The sequence below is a fragment of the Mytilus edulis genome, chromosome 11, assembly GCF_963676685.1.
Source record: "Mytilus edulis chromosome 11, xbMytEdul2.2, whole genome shotgun sequence".
Taxonomy (NCBI): Eukaryota; Metazoa; Mollusca; class Bivalvia; order Mytilida; family Mytilidae; genus Mytilus; species Mytilus edulis.
In genome coordinates, this window is record NC_092354.1 from 56,252,464 (window position 1) to 56,258,570 (window position 6,107).

Below are 6,107 nucleotides of genomic sequence, written 5' to 3' on the forward strand. Positions count from 1 at the left end.
GTGTATCCCGAGATTAAAACACATGACCTCCTACCCCAACCAGAATAAGAAATAACACTTTACACGTTGCATGACGGTTGTGTTACAACGCATAGTGTAAATTTGCGACTAGTGCATACTAATACATATTTAAAACTACATGTAAGTACTGTTACAGTCAAAACGATTCAATGAACAACCAAACAAAAATATAGTAGGTACATGTATAAGATGAACAAAGAGGAATTTTTCAAAAAAGAAGAGAGAGAAAAAGAGATGAAGTTTATTAAAAGATAACAGCAGAATGCACAGAGTGTGCAGGTAAAGGTATAATCTTTGGTTTGCTTGCTTTTTTATCTGTCGTACTAGTCACCTCAAAATGACTTAAAGAAGGGTAGTTTACCTAACCTGATAATAACTTCACGGCACCAAGATAACTAAACATATTATCTTTACCTACACAATCGATGTATTCTGCTGTAATATCAAATAAAAGTAGCAAGCGAATACAACACATAGGGGCGATAACTACTACACACATATTCAAAATGTTTGCGTTTTACGAGACGGTTGTTGAATTGTTTTGGAGTCAAACCTTTACTGGAGGCTCAGGATAACAGGCAATGTGGTCATTTCAAACCGAGAAGGATTCCGAAAATAAAGTAAAAACCGGTTTTATTGTTTTACCGTCAAATACGCTCATTTAAACACCCAAATTATACACTGTGCACGAAGAACATGTGCACATGGAAAATCGTGAGACAATATCTAGATAACTAATTTAAATATATTTCAAGTTTCAAAACAGTTAAATGATCACTGGATTTTGCTATTTCTTTTTTATCATTCCTACAGAAGGTGTAAAAATAAAATCAGTTGGGAAAGGTAACTGAGAAGCACCCGTTATAGAATAAATGTAATGAACTATGTTGATTGACATCGTGCACAGATAGTCTAAAAATAAAACTGAGAATGGAAATGGGGAATGTGTCAAAGAGACAACAACTCGACCATAGAACAGACAACAGCAGAAGGTCTTCAATGCAGCGAGAAATTCCCGCACCCAGAGACGTCCTTCCGCTGGCCTCTAAACAGTATATATACTAGTTCAGTGATAATAAACGCCATACTTACAAAAATACAAGACTAACAAAGGCCAGAGGCTCCTGTCTTGGGACAGGCGCAAAAATGCGGCCGAGTTAAACATGTTTATGAGATCTCAACCCTCTCCCTGTACCTCTAGCCAATGTAGAAAATTAAACACATATCAATAGGCACATTAAAATTCTGTTAACACATGGTATGGGTAAAATATCTTTGTTCTTACTGTGCTATAATCTGGATAATGCACAGCAAAGGTGTGCATTAACTACCTCAGATATACTGCACAGTTCAAATCTATTTTTACCTTTAGGGGCGGTTCCTAGATTTTAAAAGGGGCGTTATTCTATCAAATTAAAAAAAAATATATCACCGAGCGTAGCGAGACTAAAAACAATATTGACGATTTTAAAGCAAAACACGATAATTTGTCCAATCCTAGGGTGAACGACATGTTCGTCCCCACCCCCGAATCCGCCATCTGCCTTGAAATTACGACAACACTGAACTTTGTACAAACATCGTAGTTTCAGAATAGGAAAAAAGAAAGGTTTCTCATTCCTTTTTTTGATCTTAGCTTGAACATAAAATGTTTCAGTATTATATTTTGCGTACAACATAAATCTTAAATCAGTGTTTTAAAGTCAGAAAGAAAGTTAAAACAATTTTTGGTAACTTCCGCCAAAAAAAAAAATGTAACTAAGAATACCCGAATAAAAGAAATCTGATTTGGACTAGTTTTCAATTCAATGGAATTTATAACGACTTCTTGAATATCTATTCCCCATATTTTTGAATCGAATTTAAAGGGGGTCATATTTAAGTTTGTTTTAAAACAGGGAGATTAGCTAGAGATCAATCAGACTTCATTTAGATGGACGTGTCTGTAGATACAAAGAAATTTGGGGGAGGGGGAGTAAAAGATTGGAAAGAGAAACGTATTTTCTGTTTATTCAATATTTAAAATTTTAAATATAACATCTAATTCTTCCTCGGTTTATCTTTCTCTATTAAGCATATCATTGGTGGAAAGAAATTCAAAAGCAATTAAAAACTATATCTATTTTGATATTAAAATATTAAAAATCAGTCTAAAATGTAAGTTCCTATAGCTTTATGATGTATAGATATGAATTTTAAGCAAAGGTCATAATCTAGAACGTCAAATTTACCTCTGACCTTGACCTCAATTTCAAGGTCACAAACTGAGGATCTCAAATCAAAAGACCCTAGGTCTCTAATATGTATGGTAAATAAGTTATATCACTTTACGCATAATTTTAGATATGGTAGGGGCTAAAACTCCTGTTTATTGACTACGCACCCTTTCAACCAAAATTATTAAGTAACGACATGTCGCAACTAACAATTTAGTAAAAATAATTTGTTGATATCTTATAAGGTTAATGAAAATTAGTGAAAATAAGCCAAAATCAAAAATTTAGAATATGACCTTGACCTTTGACCTTGACCTAATTTTCATTTTTTTGGACCATGGATCTCAAATCAAAAGACCCTTGGTCTCTAATATGTATGGTTAATAAGTTATATCACTTTACGCATAATTTTAGATGTGATAGGGGCTAAAACTCCCATTTATTGTCTACGCACCCTTTCAACCAAAATTATTATGTTACGACATGTCGCAACTAACAATTTAGTAAAAATAATTTGTCTATATCTTATAAGGTTAATGAAAATGAGTGAAAAAAAGCCAAAATCAAAATTTAGAATATGACCTCGACCTTTGACCTTGACCTAATTTTCATTTTTTTGGACCAAGGATCTCAAATCAAAAGACCCTAGGTCTCTATCACTTATGGTTTTCCAGTTTAAAATACATTTCAAAATTTCAAATACAAAAGGGGAACTAACTCTCATATGGAATCTCTATACGGCTTCGGTCAAAATAAAACAGAACATCCTGAGGATATAACGAACAATTTGGTAAAATAAATTTGTCATAATCTTTTACGGTTGCGAAGGAGAAGTGGCCACAAGAAAAACAGTGTTTGGGGAGATAACTCTTATATGGGAAAGTATTTAGTTAAGCAGAGTTGGTTTCAAAAAGCGTATTACCTGTTCGATATCATATTCCAAATATCAAAGTGACATCTTGCGAAACAAAAAAACAGCGAAGGAAAAAAATTAGGCGGAAGAAAAAAAAAATAATAATAATCAGAAGAAATCCAATAGGTCTTTCCACGGAAAAGTGGAAAGACCTAATTAATCTAAACTCAATAACCCTTTCAGTTATAATTTTTTTTCATACAACGATTTGAAAGTACTCAATTTGTCAAAGTCTTAATCGTCATTTATTTAAAAAAAAATGGGAATAGATTTAATAGAAACATTTAAAAAGAATTTACCATTAAATTGCAATTTTACAATAAGTCTAAACCTAAAAAAAAGTTATCAATTGAAAAGTTACCAATGAAAGTCGTATTTCCCCCTTTCTTTACCCTACAATAAACTTTCTTAGGATCCGTGGATTGCGGAATATCGTCCACATCCAAAACGTTCACGTAAATTAATGACGTCATGTGTTAAAACAGTTATTGGCCAATCAAATCGGTATATATAGAATTTAATCTGCACGCGCTCAGGATGACCCTTTAACCCGAACTCCTACGTCGTTCGGGTTAATAAAAGTCACCTGAGCTGTGCAGATTAAATTCTATATACCGACTTGCTTGGTCAATAACTATAACTTCAAGAGAAGTCTGAAGATATCCGTACCCAGAGTAGATTTTGTGGTGTAAACACGGCGATAGTTGTCGATTTTGTGGTGTAAACGAGGCGATAGTTGTAGATTTTGTAGTGTAAACACGGCGATAGTTGTCGATTTTGTGGTGTAAACACGGCGATAGTAGATTTAGTGGTGTAAACACGGCGATAGTTGTCTATTCCTATCGATAATTTAAAAAAAGTTGGCGTGACGCGAGTATCCATTTTGAAATCAGGCTGATGATAAGCAGATAATTGGCGTGATAAAATTTTCCAGTATAAGACGAATATTCTGATTTTTAATTTTACGGAAGCCGGTTAGTGTTATGGTGGGGCTTTTTAAGTCGTTAAAATTAAAACGTTAAAACGACTTAGCTAACTTGTTATAATGACTTAGCTTAACTTACTCGTTATATCACCTTTCAAATGTTTTTAACGTGTTATAATGCCTTAGCTTATCTAACTCGTTAAACAACTCAACTACATGTAACTTGTTAAAACGACTTAACTAATTCGCTCAAACAACTTAGCTAACTCGTTTATTCTTTTCCCATCCAGAGGTAACTGAAAAGATAAAAAACAAAAAAACAAAAAAAAAAACAGGAAAATCGAGAAATATGAATAATATACGTATTTCTTAATGCGAATTTCTTATGCATGTTTTTCATACTAAGGTCATTATCATAAAAGTTGTTCTGATGTTGTACTGTTACACCCTTGTCCCGATAAGATGGTGGGTTTGTCGCTTGTAAGACTGTTTAACCCAATTACATTATGTGTATGCCAGGATCCTGCAATTCAGTGGTTGTCGTTTGTTACTGTATTTCAAAGCTGTGTCTCGTTTTTTTATATATTGGACATAAAAATGCAACTTCTATGACATTTGGTCTTTGGTGGAGCTCGAGTTGTCTCATTTGCAAACATACCACATCTTCTTTATCATTTTTGATATTTGCTTATAAACAGTATCGCAACTCAATTCATCCACAACCCTTCTTCGTATAATGTATATCAGTAGAATAACAAAAGAAACAAAAAAGAACATGCAATAACGGTACACAGGAGCAGGCATTCACTCCTTTGATCACGATGCATTTTATTGTTTTTTTGAGCTCAGCAGGCCCGAAGGGCCAAGTGAGCATTTCTCATCACTTGGCGTCCGTCGTCCGTCGTCGTTAACTTTTACAAAAATCTTCTCCTCTGAAACTACTTGACCAAATTTTACCAAATTGAGCCACAATCATCATTGGGGTATCTAGTTTAAAAAATGTGTCCAGTTACCTGACCAACTAACCAAGATGGCCATCATGGCTAAAAATAGAACATAGGGGGTAATATCTAGATTTTGGCTTGTTACACTGAAATGAAAGCATTTAGAGCAAATCTGACTTGGTAAAATTGTTTATCAAGTCAAGATCTATTTGCCTTGAAATTTTCAGATGAATCGAACAACATGTCATTGGGTTGCTACCCCTGAATTGGTAATTTTAAGGAAATTTTAACGTTTTTGGTTATTAACTTGAATATTATTATAGATAAAGATAAACTGTAAACAGCAATGATATTCAGCAAAGTAAGATCTACAAATAAGTCACCATGACCAAAATGATCAGTAGACCCCTGAAGGAGTTGTTGCCCTACATAGACAATTTTGAACAATTTTCCGTAATTTTTTGTAATCTTTAGCAAAAATCTTCTCCTCTGAAACTTTTGAGACAAATTAAACCAAACTTTCCAACAATCAAGATTAAGGTATTTAGTTTAAAAAAATATGTCTGAAGACCCCGCCCACGAATGAAGATGACCGACATGGCTTAAAATAGTACATAGGGAAAAATACAGTTTTTGGCTCATATCTCTGAAACCAAAGCATTTAGAGCAAATCTGATAGGGATAAATTTGTTAATTAGGTCAAGATCTATCTGCCCTGAAATTTTGAGACCAATCAGGCAACACGTTGTTGGGTTGCTACTCCAAAATTAAATTTTGAAGATTTTGGTTATTATCGTCAATATTATTATAGATAGAGATAAACTGTAAACAGCAATAATGTACAACAAAGTAAGACCTACAAATAAGTCAACATGACCAAATTGGTCAATTATTGACCCCTTATGGAGTTATTGCCTTTTATAGTCTTCAGTTTTTAACAATTTTCATAGGTTTTGTAAATTTTGGTAAATTGTTTTCAAAATATTTTGCTCTGTAACTACATACTGGGCCAAGTTCATTATATCTGGAAAGAAGGATCTACAAATACATTACCATCACCAAAACACAATTTTGTTATGATTCCATGT